This window comes from Carcharodon carcharias, chromosome 13 (genome assembly GCF_017639515.1).
Source record: "Carcharodon carcharias isolate sCarCar2 chromosome 13, sCarCar2.pri, whole genome shotgun sequence".
Lineage (NCBI taxonomy): Eukaryota > Metazoa > Chordata > Chondrichthyes > Lamniformes > Lamnidae > Carcharodon > Carcharodon carcharias.
In genome coordinates, this window is record NC_054479.1 from 10,014,233 (window position 1) to 10,029,561 (window position 15,329).

General features: G+C 39.4%; 1 protein-coding gene across 6 annotated transcripts in view; it reads right to left on the reverse strand.

Moving 5' to 3' along the window:
- The window catches only part of tango2 (transport and golgi organization 2 homolog (Drosophila)), a 186,074-nt gene that overhangs the window by 150,555 nt on the left and 20,190 nt on the right, over positions 1 to 15,329 (reverse strand). Inside the window, exon 1 of one of the 6 annotated variants that reach the window (XM_041203175.1) lies at positions 4,697 to 4,959. The exons of the other annotated variants lie outside the window; for them this stretch is intronic. The gene's annotated coding sequence lies outside the window, so the exon portion shown is untranslated. Of the gene's footprint in view, positions 1 to 4,696; positions 4,960 to 15,329 lie in introns of those variants that run through there. 6 annotated transcript variants of the gene reach the window in all.

Consider the following 15,329-nt stretch of genomic DNA (forward strand, 5'->3'; position numbering starts at 1 on the left):
TGAAGGGGAAAAAAACTGAGGGCTATAGGGAAGGAATGAGGAAAGGGGCTAATTTAATAGCTCAAAAGAAGTGGCACAGATACGATGGGCCAGAAGGCTTCCTTCTGTGCTGTAAGATTCTATAATACGTACACACATACACCAGTTAACTAGACACACAGCACAGCTCACCCCAGGTAGTGTAATGCACACAGTCACACTTCCATACTTTTCAATAGCAGGAAGATACACCATTGATTCAACATTTCTAGTAAGCCATATACGCGCATGGCTGTGCAACTAGAAAGAACTGTGCAGGCCACATGAATTGTCCCTTTGAAGATGCCACACGTATGCAATCACACAAAAAAATTTCAAGGTACTGCTCATTCAAATAAACAGGCTGTGCACAACAAAAACATTTAAAGGGACACTGGTCACAGGCTCTGTTACATAGCCGAATTGGAAATCTATTATTTTAACTTCTTTCCCCCTTATTATTCCTTTGTCTGTAAAAATGGATAACATGGAAAATTTATTCAAACTTTTAAGATAGTAAATTTTGGCCTCAAACTAGAGTACTGTTACTTATTCATTTTACTGAGTTGTGATTCATGCTCTACACTATCATGCCATCTACTTGAATATTTCTCAAAAAAAATCTATATTTTGCAAGAAATGATGGTCTTTGCAGTGGGACCCACATCCCTTGAATGAGTTTTTAAAAGTTAAAATACTTCACCAGGCACTGCTTCTCTTGGAGGCTCAAGTTCAATCAGACGCTATCAACGGTGACTTGGTGATATTTTAGATTCCCTGAAATCATTGCACTGTTTCATAATGTTTAATACCTCACCAAATCTATGCCCCTTTTCACCACCTCCTACAAATCCAGGTCACTTTTGAATAAAGCAATTCACTGATAAAACACAAACCTATTTATTTTAACAAAATTTATTTCTAGCTAAATTCATTTACACCTACGATAATCTTGGCTTTGTGCTCAGAAGAAGAAAAGATCACAATTCAGATTTAGCTCCAACTGAGACAATAAAGCCATTTAAAGAACACATCATCATACACCACTTTGTTGTCATGACATTTAATTCACTGATTTATGTTCATCGCTGTGCCTTGTATCTATAACAAAGTACAGCAACATTTTATCCCAATGATGCTGTACGCATAATGCCATTAGGAAGGGCACTCTTGAAACACTAATTGAATACCTCAAAGCTTAATGAACAGTCAAACAACTTCTTCCATTGGGGCATGTGAATTGTCAAGTTTCATTCATCACATGACTTTGAAATAAATAGAAACTGCATTGTAGCTTCACCAGCAGCTCGAGAGAGAAAATTTTGGCAAGGCTCCTGAGACAGCACCTTCGAAACCTGCAACAGTTACCGCCTAGGTGGTCAGGACAACAGATGCATGAGAACACTACCACCTGCAAGCTCCCCTCTGAGTCACTCACCATCCTGACTTGGAACTAAATCACTGTTCCTTCACTGTTGCTGGGTCAAAATCCTGGAACTCACTTCCCAACAGTACTGTGGGTGTACCTACACCACACGGACTGCGGCAGTTCAAGAAGGCAGCTCACCACCATCTTCTCAAGGGTAATTAGGGATGGTCAACAAATGCTGGCCTCATCAGCGACAGTCACATTCCATGAATGAAAAAAAAGAAATACTAGTATTGTGATATAAAATTGGATAAAACATCAAATACTTAGTACATGCAAAGTTAAAGGATGACAGGAACAGGGGAAACATGATCAGCCTCAGCAAAAACAGAATTACCTGGAAAAACTCAGCAGGTCTGGCAGCATCGGCGGAGAAGAAAAGAGTTGACATTTCGAGTCCTCATGACCCTTCATGAGGACTCGAAACGTCAACTCTTTTCTTCTCCGCCGATGCTGCCAGACCTGCTGAGTTTTTCCAGGTAATTCTGTTTTTGTTTTGGATTTCCAGCATCCGCAGTTTTTTTGTTTTTATGATCAGCCTCAGTACTGTCAATTTAGGAAGAAGAAAAAGATATCAGCCTGGTTTCCTGCTCATCATTGTCCAGTGCCATCTGGTGGAAAGTGGTATGTGTGGAGCAGGTTCCCTCTCCCAAATGCCTGGCTGAAGAGTCTGTCTAGGTTTAACATGAAGAACGTCAGTTGGAAGAGACCACAAGTAAGATGAGAAAGGTCATTCAGCATATCTTGGGTAAACCATCTAGAAAATTCATGTCACCCCACCATTGCACTGAACTGTTTCAAGGAATATGCCTCCATTTGCACTATCTAGAACTGTTGGAATATTATGCCTCAAAATTACTCTTAACACAGTGGACAAAGGAACTACATCAATTATACACCAAGTATTTGTTCACAATGTAATTTCATGGCCTTTGTATGAAGAGGAATTTGACATTCCCCAATTTGAAACTGCACCATATCAGGGAACAGTCTCTTAAATCTCCAAATTGTAGCATATAAAAAAAAATGGACAAAACCTTTCTAATTACGAGTCTTTTTAATACATCAGTGAAATGCACGATTGTTGCTGGAACTGATGGCTTGACTGCTTTCAAAATTGTTTCAGCAAACTGGGTGGCTGCATTTACACTCCAATAGTAGCATCAATGCAAAGAAGCATCCCTTTGCACCAACGTTGACATTGTATGGTATAAATCTGAGATACAGCTTTTCAGGCTGTAACCACAGACGTTACCATTGTAATGTCAATGTACTCAATGGCTAAAGTTCAATCAACCTGAAATGATGAACTTTGTGGTCAAGAGGATTTTACCACAGCAAACTGACAGAAAATTATCTGGAAAGCAATTTCAAATTGTCCCTTTAACTATGAAAAAGATCAACACGAATAAAACAGTCAATTTTATCTTCCTTCATAAATTATATCAACAAGTTTTCTTGAAAGACTATTTTAAAAAAATGACAGCATCAAAAATGAAGACATGTAACCAGAAACTACAGTTAATATTTATAACAGTTGACCTAAACTAAAGACCAGTACAAAAACAAAAAGTTACAGTAATGATGGCTGTTGTTTATTTATGGTTCTGTTTCTCTCCCTGCAATCCCTGTCATGGAAAGCGTGTGCTATAGGAACAGGCAGGTGAAGTTTATTCTGAAAATAATGAAGTATCCCTAAACTAATTCCCTATTGCTAATTGGAAAACGTGTTTTTTTTTTAAATCCCCACGTTTGAATTTATTTTCAGCAGGAAAAATGGGAGAAAATCAGTGGAGAGAAAATGGTGGAACTTCCCAGAGAGCAAGTGGTACTTTTGGATGTGAGAGGGTGGATGTTCATGCCAAAGGAGGCCTGCCTCTTAGCGATTTCTCCAGAGGTGATTCAGAAAATGATGGCTACCCACCTGGCAGCAATTCATCACTATGCCATAGACATTGGAGACCTTGAAATATACAGTTCACCAGTGTAGTGATGTTGCGTCAGTCAGAATAAATTCAAAGCTCCAGAACTGCATACCTATGAAATGAGCTGCAGCTTTATTCAAAATCTAGTATTCCTGCACATGCCTGGATATGTGTACATGGCACTGTGAGTGCATGCACATGCGAGAACCACAAAGTTTTGGAAGAAATTGAAGTGCTATTGTCTGTGGCATATACAACTCAACTATTCCGAAGTGGGGAGTGATATTAATACATGGATCACTGTTCATCAGTTACATTCTGGCTCTACCGCAACAATACATTGCTTTTATATAGTACCTTAAAAGTGGAAAGAATCCCAAGATACTTCACAGAAGACAAATGGAATGGACGTTGACCCATTAAGAGACTGAAGGCTTGGCTGGAAAGATGGGTACTGAGGAGTATTTTAAAGATAGAAAGGGAATTGGGGATGCAAAGGGTGTCCCAAAAGTTGGGCTGAGATGGCTAGTTGACTCTCTCATATCGGAATGCACAGAATTGCTGTTGCATTTACTTAATCTCCCCAATTTCAATCTCATTTGTTTGTGAAGTACAACAGACTATTTCAGAGAGAAGTGATAAATCATGATAATAAATAATTCTTGCTTTCTTCTTTTCAAGTCTTCTTATGACAACAACATAAAGCTTTTACATTTCAAGACAAAGTGGATTGCAATCATGTCAGTAAAACAGAATGATGACTGTCAAATCTTTCCAATATGTTCACTTAAATTGTGAAAAAAAAGCAGCAGTACAATTATGGATGTTGCCATTCCCAACTACAGCTGTGTTTGAAGAAAGAATTTTGAGCTAAATTACAGTGGAGTGCATTACTGGTGGTGGTTGCACTAACAGCGATTTGAAGTGACGGTTAAAAGCAGCACACAAGCACACTGCATGGTTTAAGAGGAACTTCGGTTCATGTGCAATTTTTCCCCTTAGCATTTCATGCACCAATCTATATTCCAAATAAAATATGTTAAACCCCTTTCCAACTAAAATTTTCTTCAATGCTATTTTTGTCATGCTGGGAAGACCAAGAGAGGAGGGATAACTATGTCTTTGCTCTGGATCAGGAAATCATTGAGGTACATCTGCGTAATATGGAAGCACAAGAGAAGATGGACTTTGGCAGCTGGTCCAATCTGCAGGTCACATGGCTTTCACTGGGAATGGTTTCCAGGACCCGAAGAATTTAAAAAATGGTTGGTACCAAATTACCAAAAACTCTGCCAGCCTGCTTTTCCGACCTGCTTAAATTTACCTGTTTATTTTTCCTGACCTCTGCAGGAATCCTCCAGTTTTCCTCTTGGATATAGCTGGCGCTGTATTGCCACAGGTAAGTTATCTTAATTTCTTCAAACTAGGTGGCACTGCGCTTCGTTTCATGTCATCCTCTGAGGCACGCTCCACTTCAGATCTTGGAGTTCCAGTGTCAGATTCAACAGACAGTGGGAACCAACTTTAAAGGTCACAAGTGCTGTAAAAACACTAAACTTAAAAGCCAGTTCTCACTCAGTGCTTGAATCCAGTTTTTCAGGCTGCAAAAGATGGATCCCATTTTTAATGGGGGAAAACTCAGGTTGTGCTGCCCATTCTCGATCACAGGGTTGCTGCACCTTCCCCTCACCACCCCCACCTCGATTCAGGACCTCAACCCTGATCTCTTGATACATTGCTTCAACTTGCAAGTTAGAAAACCTCCTGACCCATGACCTTGAACTGCTAAGTGATGGTAGCTGCTGTGAGTGGGACAAATATAAATTATGAAAGCACTATAAAACTATTAATAATTAAAATATTTTAACTCTACAAATGCATTAGTAATATGGAGCCATTCCACTCACAACTTGAATCAGCTTTCAGTAATGTGGGTCAGGTGAATAAGTTTTCCCTATAGAAAGCCCTGTATTATTTAACTCTTGTTTTCCCTGTTGAATGAATACAGGCTTTGATAATGAGATTGCCCTAGAAGATTTTTTAATTCTTCCACAGAAAGAAGTTTAAGGTTTATCCTCCAGTCCTTTTAACTCCATTATTCTCATCCACACAATCCCGTTCCTCCCCACACACTCCGAAACCCCATTCTTGACTACTCCCAATATGTCAGTTCCCACTGTGCGCCCTTGCCCTTGCATAACCCTACTTCCTCTTATGGCTCTTGCTCCAAAAGCCTGTGCCTTTCTCCCCACTCCAACCCCCTTGTGTCTCTCACCATCCTGGACACAAGCTTTTATCTTTCTTACTTCCTCCTAACAGATCTAAATCAGAAGCGACTTCATTCCCCAATCATTCTTACCATTAAGGGATAAGCCTCTGCTTACCCCGATCCCTCCTACTGCTCTCTCCTTGCTGAATGGTCATTTTTCTCCCCATTTCCCCCCCCCAATCCCGTGAACTTCGTCCACTCCAGTCACCTATCAAAACGCTCCAATGCTCCATTGTCACTGTTGCATCTCATTACTCCCAATCCAACCACTAGTACCTTCCTCAGTCTTGTCACTCTAAGCTAAACTTGCCATTAGCATTCACTTAGCACCACCAATCTCTGAACCAATTACCTCTGTTAACCTCTCTACACTTGCTTTCTTCTCTCTCTTTTGTTTTATATGTCCTGTTGTGACATGGCAGATGTGTGTGTCAGGCAGACAAAATCCGCAAGGGAAACTTGGCCACTCTGTCACAACGGTTTTGAAATTTGTATTTATTACGAGAAGATGTGTGCACTGAGTTCAGAAGTAATAAGTCCACTAAGATTTTTAGCAATTTTAAAAATGAAAATATTTATTAACAAAATAAAAACTTTCAAGCACATACATAAGACTACAATTAGTTAATACTATAACAAATCCTAAAATTCCTAATTAACCTGACTCTAAATTATACACTCCCTTTAAGGCAACAGTTCAAAATAGATTTTCAATTTGAAAAAAAGCCAGTAAGTTACCACAGTACCAACTTGACAGTGGAATTCCAAAAGCTTGTCTCCAAAAGCTTAGTTACTGGACATAGCAGGCTTATACACAAATCTGTTGTGATCTGTAAGGAGGGAGTAAGAAAGATAAAGGATGCTTCCTGAAGGCAGTTTCACACTCCTGTTAGATCTTACATGGCCTTTTCTTCTCCTTGATATAGTTTTCTCTCTCTTTAGTATGTAAATTCCATTGTTCCGTGTCTTTAGAACTTTACCTTCCCCATAATATAAAAATGTTTCAAGTTGCCAATATTGTCAGTAACCTCTGAGAAAAATAAACAAACTGCTTAGCCTTGCTTATCTGGCTGGTTGTAAACATCCTAACGTCCTTTTGAAATCCAACCAAATCCTTTCCTTATCTAAAAATGCAAATTTCCTTCACACCTTACATGCCAAGGCCCCATCCATGTTTACTCATTAGCGTTTGAAGTATATTTCTACAGCTAACTTTTGATAATTTCAAGCTTGCAGTCTACCTGACTCCAAGGTATTAAATCACACGAACCAAACAAACAGACCCGTAACCTACTTTGCAATAAACCAGAATAATATTGTTAAAGTTATTATACTTGAACACTTTCGTCCTTATGAAAAAATGAACCATCGTAATTTTAAAAGATGGCTTCATTTCCTCAACCCATCTTACACTACTTAGTATTCTTATCTATAAACCCAAACTATTACATTACCAGGTGCATACATTAACATAATATCTATGCAAATCCTTTGTATCAACAGAGGTAATTTCAGTCCAGTGTCCAGGTTTTAAAATGTCCAATTTCTTTTGAGCTTTAAACTTTGACAATGCGTCTGCAATTAGATTTTCTTGTCCAGCCATGTGTATAATCTGTAAATTAAATGGTTGCAGTCATAAACTCCATTTGAACCGCCTTGCACTTTGGTCTCGAAATTTGTCCAGAAATTTTAAAGGATTGTGGTCTGTATAAACAATTGTTTTTGACGAACTGAAAAACTGAACTGAACTAGCCATATAAATACTGTAGCTACAAGAGCAGGTCAGAGACTAGGAATAGTGCAATGAGTAACTCACCTCCTGACTCTCCAAAGCCTGTCCACCATCTACAAGGCGCAAGTCAGGAGTGCGATGGAATACTCCTCACTTGCCTGGATGAGTACAACTCCCACAACACTCAAGAAGCTTGACACTGTCCAGGACAAAGCAGCCTGCTTTATTGGCACCATATCCATAAGCATTCACTCCCTCCACCACTGACATACAGTAGCAGCAGGGTGTACCACCGGCAAGATGTGCTGCAGGAATTCACCAAGGATCCTTTGACAGCACCTTCCAAACCCATGACAACTACAGTCTAGAAGGATAAGGGCAGCAGACAGATTGGAACAAGCACCCCTCCAAGTCACTCACCATCCTGACGTAGAAATATATCACTGTTCCTTCACTGTCGCTGGGTCAAAATCCTGGAACTCCCTCTCAAATAGCACTGTGGGTGTACCTACATCACACGGACTGCAGCGGTTCAAGAAGGCAGCTCAGCAGCTCACCACTATCCTCTCAAGGGCAACTAGGGATGGGCAATAAATACTGGCCCAGCCAGCGAAGCCCACATCCCGTGAACGAAAAAAAAATTGCTTGCAACATAAACCTCAAAATGCTGCAACGCTAGACAGAGTCTCCTTTTTGATTGTTCAATTTCTTCTCTGTTGCACATTCAGCTTTCATGAAAAATACCCTAGTGTTTCTCAAGTCCAGTTTCATCTTCTTGCAACAGTGCAGCGCCAATGTCTACATCACTTGCATCAGTCAATTTAAACTGCTTGGCGTAATTAGGTACTGCCAAAACTGGTGTTGTAGTCAATGCAGTTTTTAAACTATCAAATGCCTTCAGACACTCCTGCATCCATTGAAACTTCTTGTTTCTTTTAATAGTTCAGTCAATGGAGCAATCACACTGCTAAAATTTGGTACAAATGTCTAGTAAAACCCACTCAAGCCCAGAAATCTCAAAAATTCTCATTTTGTTGTAGATATGGGGAAATTCACGATGGCTTTCACTTTCACATCTCTCTGAGTCACCTTACCATGGTATGGCCTAAATACATAACTTGTGCTTTTGCAAGCTCACTCAGCCAAATTCACCACCAAATTAACTTCTTGCAGTCAATTAAACAGTTCTTCCAGATGTTGTAAATGCTCCTCCCATGCTAGACTGAAAACTATCAGTATAAACAGCACAATTGCTCAGCCCTGCATTTACTTTGTTTGTCAGTCTTTGAAATGTTGCTGGTGCATTTTACATACCAAATGGCATAACTTTAAACTGATACAGTCCATCTGCTGTCACAAAAGCCAATATCTCATTTGCTCTCTCAATAATGGTACTTGCCAATATCCTCAGAAAGTCAATCTTTGTGATAAACTTTGATTGTCCCACTTTCTCAATGAAATCTTCCAAACGTGGTATAGGATATGAATCTGCTTTTGTCACTGGGTTCACCTTTCGATAATCCACACAGGCTTTGTGTTCCGTACAATTTCGGTACCATCACAATAGGTGAACTCCAACTACTGCAACTAGATTCAATGATGTAATTTTAAAGCATGAATTCAATTTCTTTCTATACTTGTGATAATTTGGCTGGACTTGATTGTCATGAAAGTATAATAATTTTCAGAATATTATTGTGATTTATAGTAAAGTAGATCTATGGGAAAGTTGTGTTTTTCTGTCTGTGGGTGATGTAATTACATTTTGTAGCCAAGCAGACTACATGTTGAAGTTATCAAAAGAAGTAAGGTGTAGAACTGTCTTTAAAATGCTAAGTAGGTAAACATGGATGTTGGCTTAGCATGTAAGGTGTGAAGGGGATTTGCATTTTTAGATAGATGAAGGGGGGTTTGAGGTTGTTTACAAATAGCCAGACAAGCAAGCCAAGGAATGTGTTTATTTTTCCCCAGGGTTCCTGACAATATATAGTGACAACATGAAAGCTGTTATGTTATGAGGGTGGTACAGTTTCAAAGACTTATGAAACAATAGAATTACATATTAAGAGAAAAAACATATATAGAGGAAAATGAGGCTGAGAGTCGAAGGAAGGCATTGTAAGATCTAACAGAGGTGTGTGAAATAGCCTTAATGAAGCCTCCAGCATTTGTGCATAAGCTTGCTGTCTACAAAAACTGGAGCTGAGGAAAAGTAATTTTGAATTCCACTGTCCAGGGTATTATGTTAATTTGCTGAATCGGTTTAAAATCTAAAATCTACTTTTGGACAGTTGCCTTAAAGAGCGTGTAACTGGGAGTCAGGTTAATTAGGAATTTTAGGAGTTAAAATAGTAATTTATAGTCTGATGTACATGTTTGAAATCTTTTCATTTGTTCATAAATATTTTTAATTTATTTTTTATAAAAATACTCAGTCTTGGTGGACTAATTACTTCTAAATTTAATGCATGCATCTCAAAATAAATACAAATTGCAAAACCATTGTGATAGCGCGATCAAGTTTCCCCCATGGATTTGATCCGCCTGGCACACATCATCTGCCGTGTCATAAGATTAATCTAAGGATGTTGCCTTATTGAATTCTATATTTTCACATCATGTGTAGCTAAATTTGTCCTCCCCAGCTTATTCCCCCAAATAGTGTTCCATGACTTCAATAGCTTCTCCAAATCACTGACACTTGTCTGGAAGGTAACTCAATATTACAGTTAAATTTTTAAGTACCCCATCATTGTTCAATTAAATTGAAGGAAAATAAATGTCAGAATCCTGCATTTCTACTTACCTACCACCACTAATGCCTCCTTTCGGTCATCTTCCCTGTCAAAACATTTTTTAAGCACATTTACATGGCACACCCTCTGCTTCTTTCTTCTATCTGTGGTATTTATTAAATAATTTACTTCACTATTTCTTTTCAATCCTCTAAGGCCCACTAAACCTTGCTTTTAATGATTCACCCAGTACTGGTAACAAAATTAACACTTTTTCCCCAGCAACAAAACTATGAGCTTTGGATCTCTTATCTGCCCTTGCTTTCATCATCTGCGGTGATATTTTTAATATGTTCCCTATCTGACTCATATGCTCTGTTCAATCGCTCTCTTAAGTTTGATACATAATCCAGAAGACTAGTTTCCAAATTTTGACCCACCAATTTCTCCTGAATCAATTTCAGTGGTCCCCTTACCTCGACCATAGGCTAATTCAAAAAGGCTAAATTCTGTCGATGCATTAGGAGCATCCCTAATAGCAAATAACAAGGTTGGAATTCCCCTATCCCAATCCTGTGGATTGTCTTGAATATAAGCCCTCATCATAATTTTTAAAGTTTGATAACATCTTTCCAAAGCACCTTGTTATTCAGGATGGTAAGCTGTTCACTTAAACTGTTTTATCTCAAAACTGTTCATTGCTTCTTTAAACAGCTGTGACATGACATTTGATCCGATTGTATTCCTTTTGGCAAACCATATCTTGTAAAATATTTAGTCAATTCTTCCACAATTCTCTTGACTGTAACATTTCACAAAGGTATTGTTTCTGAAAACCTTGTAGACACATCTATTATTGAGCAAGCACTGATTTCCACTTTTAGTCTTGTGGGGGGGGGTCCTATACAATCAATCAAGACCCGAGTAAAAGATTCCTCAAATGCTCGAATTTGAATTCAATGTGCCAGTTTAAGCACTGTTTGAGGTTTCCCCATCACCTGATATGTGTGACATATTCTGCAGAATTTAGCTACATCATTATGCAATCTAGGCCAATAGAAGTGTTTTTGTCTTTTCGCCCGAGTCTTCCTAACTTGTAAATGTCCCTCCATTGGAATTTCATGAGCTACTCTCAATATCCCATTTCTGTATCCAAATGGTATAACAATCTGATGTACTTCCATCCATTTTTCATCTGCTGAAACATGATACGGCCTCTACTTCCTCATTAACACATTACTTTTAAGGTAATAACATTCTGGAATACATTCCACCTCTGCTTCTGAGTAAGTTGTCTGATATAACTGCTTTATTCATGGATCCTTTTGTTGTAACTTTACCAACATCCTTGAGCTAAACACTTCAGCTTCATTCTCCTCCATTCTCTCTCCCAGAACAAAGATAGTATCAGCTAATTGAATATCAGCACCTTTTCCATGCCTATCAAATTCCACCCCTTCCTGTTTTAACCTGTGAGTTTGTGATCTCGTTACTACACATTCTGGAAATAATCCAGGGTGCTCTTTCTGCAACATCTCTGTTGAATGCACCTCCATAGGCTGCTTGACTACTGTAGGCATCACCCACATCTGTGACCCTGCTATATCAATACCTAAAGTAAATAGAACCCTTGCAATGGGCAATTTTTCCACCTCACTTGTTTTCTACTTACTCTTTATCTTCCACAATGGAATAGATTTAATATCTCCACATCACTTTTTTTCTGCAATACTCCCTTTGAACAACAAATATCACTATTCCATAACGTTAAGAACTGACTAGCCCCTGTGCCTCTTAAAATTTTAACATCTTTACCTACTCCACTCTGGAGACATGGAAAAACCTTCCCTTCACACACAAAATCTTTTAACTATTTCTGCAACCTGCTCTTCAGAACTCCCTTGGGTAAATTGTGAACACATTCCCACTTCTTTACCTATCACTGATTCTTCCTGCTTTACCTGCACACAAAACACCAGTTTTTCCTGTGCCTGGACCTCAGAACCCATAGTACTCTTACTTCCAGGACCTTTGCGCATTCCAATTACTGCAACAGATTTTTCCTGTTACAATGAGAACACCTCAATTTTCAAGTGTCACTTCTACCCTCAGCATCTTCCCTTTTGGGATGAGAGAAAACTTCCTGAGAATTTCCAACTACTCTTTCTCTTCACTAACTACCTGCCTTCCTTTTACACTCCCACTTTCTATCCTTCTCTGATTAAAAAGGTGACAGAAAAAAATCAGATCAGTGAACTAACTCAATCGTCAGCGATCTCTGCTGCTTGTCTTGCCATTTTAACCCTCTGTTCCTCCACGAGTTCTCACTTCCGAAGGAATTGAATCTTTAAATTCTCTCCACAAGAATTATTTCTCTAAGAGCTGCATATGCTGTCTCTACCTTTAATGCCCATATCCACCAGTCAAAATTACTTTGTTTTACACTCTCACACTCAATATAAGTTTAATCAGGCTGTTTCTTTATATTCCTAGATTTCTACCTGAATGCCTCAGGAACCAACGCATATGCACTCAAAATAGCCTTTTTACTGCATCATAATCCATTAAGCATAAACTTCATAAGCTTTACCTACCAACCTAGTCTGTAAAAGCAATGTCCAGATTTCTTGTGATCATTTCATCTGCTTACCTATCTTCTCAAACGAGATAAAGAACGTCTCTATATTCCTTTCTTAAAACTTGGAAGAGCTTGTACAAATTTGAACATCTCCCCACTGGGCTTTCGACTGGAAGTGGCTGTTTCCACATGAGAACCTTCCTCAACATCTGAAATCTCTTTTAAATTCGCAGCTTTTTAAGCTGGTATTCCCTCTCTCTCTCTCTCTTCTCTTTCCTCGCTTGTTAATTTCTCCAGTTCCAATTCCCTTCCCTATTTTCTTTCTCTTTCTTACCTTTCTGCTTGCTTTCTTTAAAATGCCATTTCTCTTTCCTTTTCTTTTCCTGTTGCTTCTAATTCCAGTTTCTTTCATTTCCATTGCTTGTTCATGTTTAAGCTGCTTCATTTGTAACTGAAGTCTCACTACCTCCACCTGTGACTCACTAGTTTAGGGTATACCATCTAAATTCAAATACTGTGCTATCATTCCAACAACGTTTGCTTTCTTTGCCCCTACAGTTAACCTCAACTGCAACATATCTGCCAATTCTGTTAACTTACCCTTTAATACTTTTTGTAAACCGGTTATATCTTCTACTCGCAGAAAAGTTTGTGCAATGGATAAAGCCATTTTTACAGTCTCACCACTTTAAAACCCTTATGTCAACTCCTGAGTTCAATGTACTTCTCGTACTCATAGCCTTAAGATTCACCAACTCCAAACCAATCAAGGAAATTCAAATATCCCACAAAGAACCCCTTATTTTGTTATGATGTGGCAGATGATGTGTGCCAGGTGGACCAAATCCACAAGGAAAACTTGGCCACACTGTCATAATGGTTTTGCAATTTGTATTTATTACAAGTTGTGTGCACTGAATTCAGAAGTAAGGAGTCCACTAAGACCTTTAGCGATTTAAAAAATTAAATTAACATATTTAACAACAAAAGAAAAGGTTTGAAGCACATACATAAGGCTACAAATAGAGTAAGCGAGCAGAGCGGGGCATGCAAAGAGCCAGACTCCAGGGAGCAGAACGGGGCTAAATTTAAGGAAATAGTCTTTGAATAAAAACAAACAAAAAAGTATATGAGGGAGCTCAGTCCCATGTGTTGTATTGCCTGCAGCATGTGGCAATTCTTAGACACTCCTTGCAGTCTGGATGACCACATGTGCAGGAAGTGCCACCAGCTTGACTAGCTTGAGCAATGGGTTTCAGGGCTTGAGCGTCAGCTGGAGACACAGTGGTGCATCCACAAGGCTGAGGGTTATTTGGATAGAATGTTTTTAGATGTGGTCACTCCGCAGCTTAAGGAAGGGCAGTCAGAGAGAGAATGTGTGACCATCAGTCAGAAGAAGGAAGACAGGCAGGTAGTCAGGAAAGCCCTATTGTGCATCTCACTCAAGAACTGCTTTTCTGTGTTGGAAAAGGCTGAAGGTTCCTTGGGAGTGCACAACCATGGCCACGTTCATGGCACTGTGGATGGCTCAGCTGCACAAGGGGGGGAGGAGTAAAACTGAAAGAGCAATAGTGGAAGGGGAGATAGAGGAGCAGATATGTAGGCAAATCTCAGGGAAGTGTAAAAATAATAGGGTAATAATAGAAGGGGATTTCAACTTCCCCAATGTTAACTGGATAGTCTTAGTGTGAAAGGCTTAGAGGGGGCTGAAGTCTTCAAGTGCATCCAGGAAAGCTTTTTGAGCCAACACAGAATGTCCTACAAGAGAACAGGGTCGACCTAATCTTAGAGAATGAAGCTGGGCAAGTGTATACGTGTCAGTGGGGGAGCATTTTGGGGATACTGACCATAACTCTAAGATTTGATAGTTATGGAAAAGGACAAAGATGGACCTGAAATAAAGGTCCTGAATTGGGGGAAGACCAATAAGACAGGATCTGGCCAAAGTGGACTGGGAGCAGCTACTTGTAGGAAAAAGTCTATACCAGACCAGTGGAAGACAATTAAAAAAGGAAATAATGAGAGATCAGAGCCAACATGTTACAGTAAAAGTGAAGGGTAGGACCAGCAAGTCCAGGGACCCTGGATGCCAAGAGATATAGAGGATTGGATAAGGGGGAAAAAAAAGGAGGTCTATGGCAGATACAGAGGGCTGAAAACAGCAGAAGCCCTAGAGGAGTATACAAAATGTAGGGGTTGGGGGGTTGTGCTCAAAGAAGTAATTAGGAAAGCGAAGAGGGGGCATGAAAAAGCACTGGGCAAGATAAAAGGAAAATTCCAAGGCATTTTATAAATAAATTAAGGGCAAGAGAATAACCAGGGAAAGAGTAGGGCCCATTAGGGACCAAAGTGGCAATCTGTGCATGGAGCCGGAGGATGTAGGTGAGGTTTTAAATGATTACTTTTCATCTGTGTTCACTATGGAGAAGGACGATGTAGGTGTAGAAATCAGGGAGGGGGAACAGCGAAATACTTAAACAAATTAGCATCGAAAGGGAGGAGGTATTAGCAGGCTTAAAAGTGGATAAATCCCCAGGCCCAGATGAGATGTATCCTAGGCTGCTATGTGAGGCAAGGGAGGAGACTGTCGGGGCTCTGACGCTAATTTTCAAATCTTCTCTGGCCACAGGAGAGGTGCTAGAG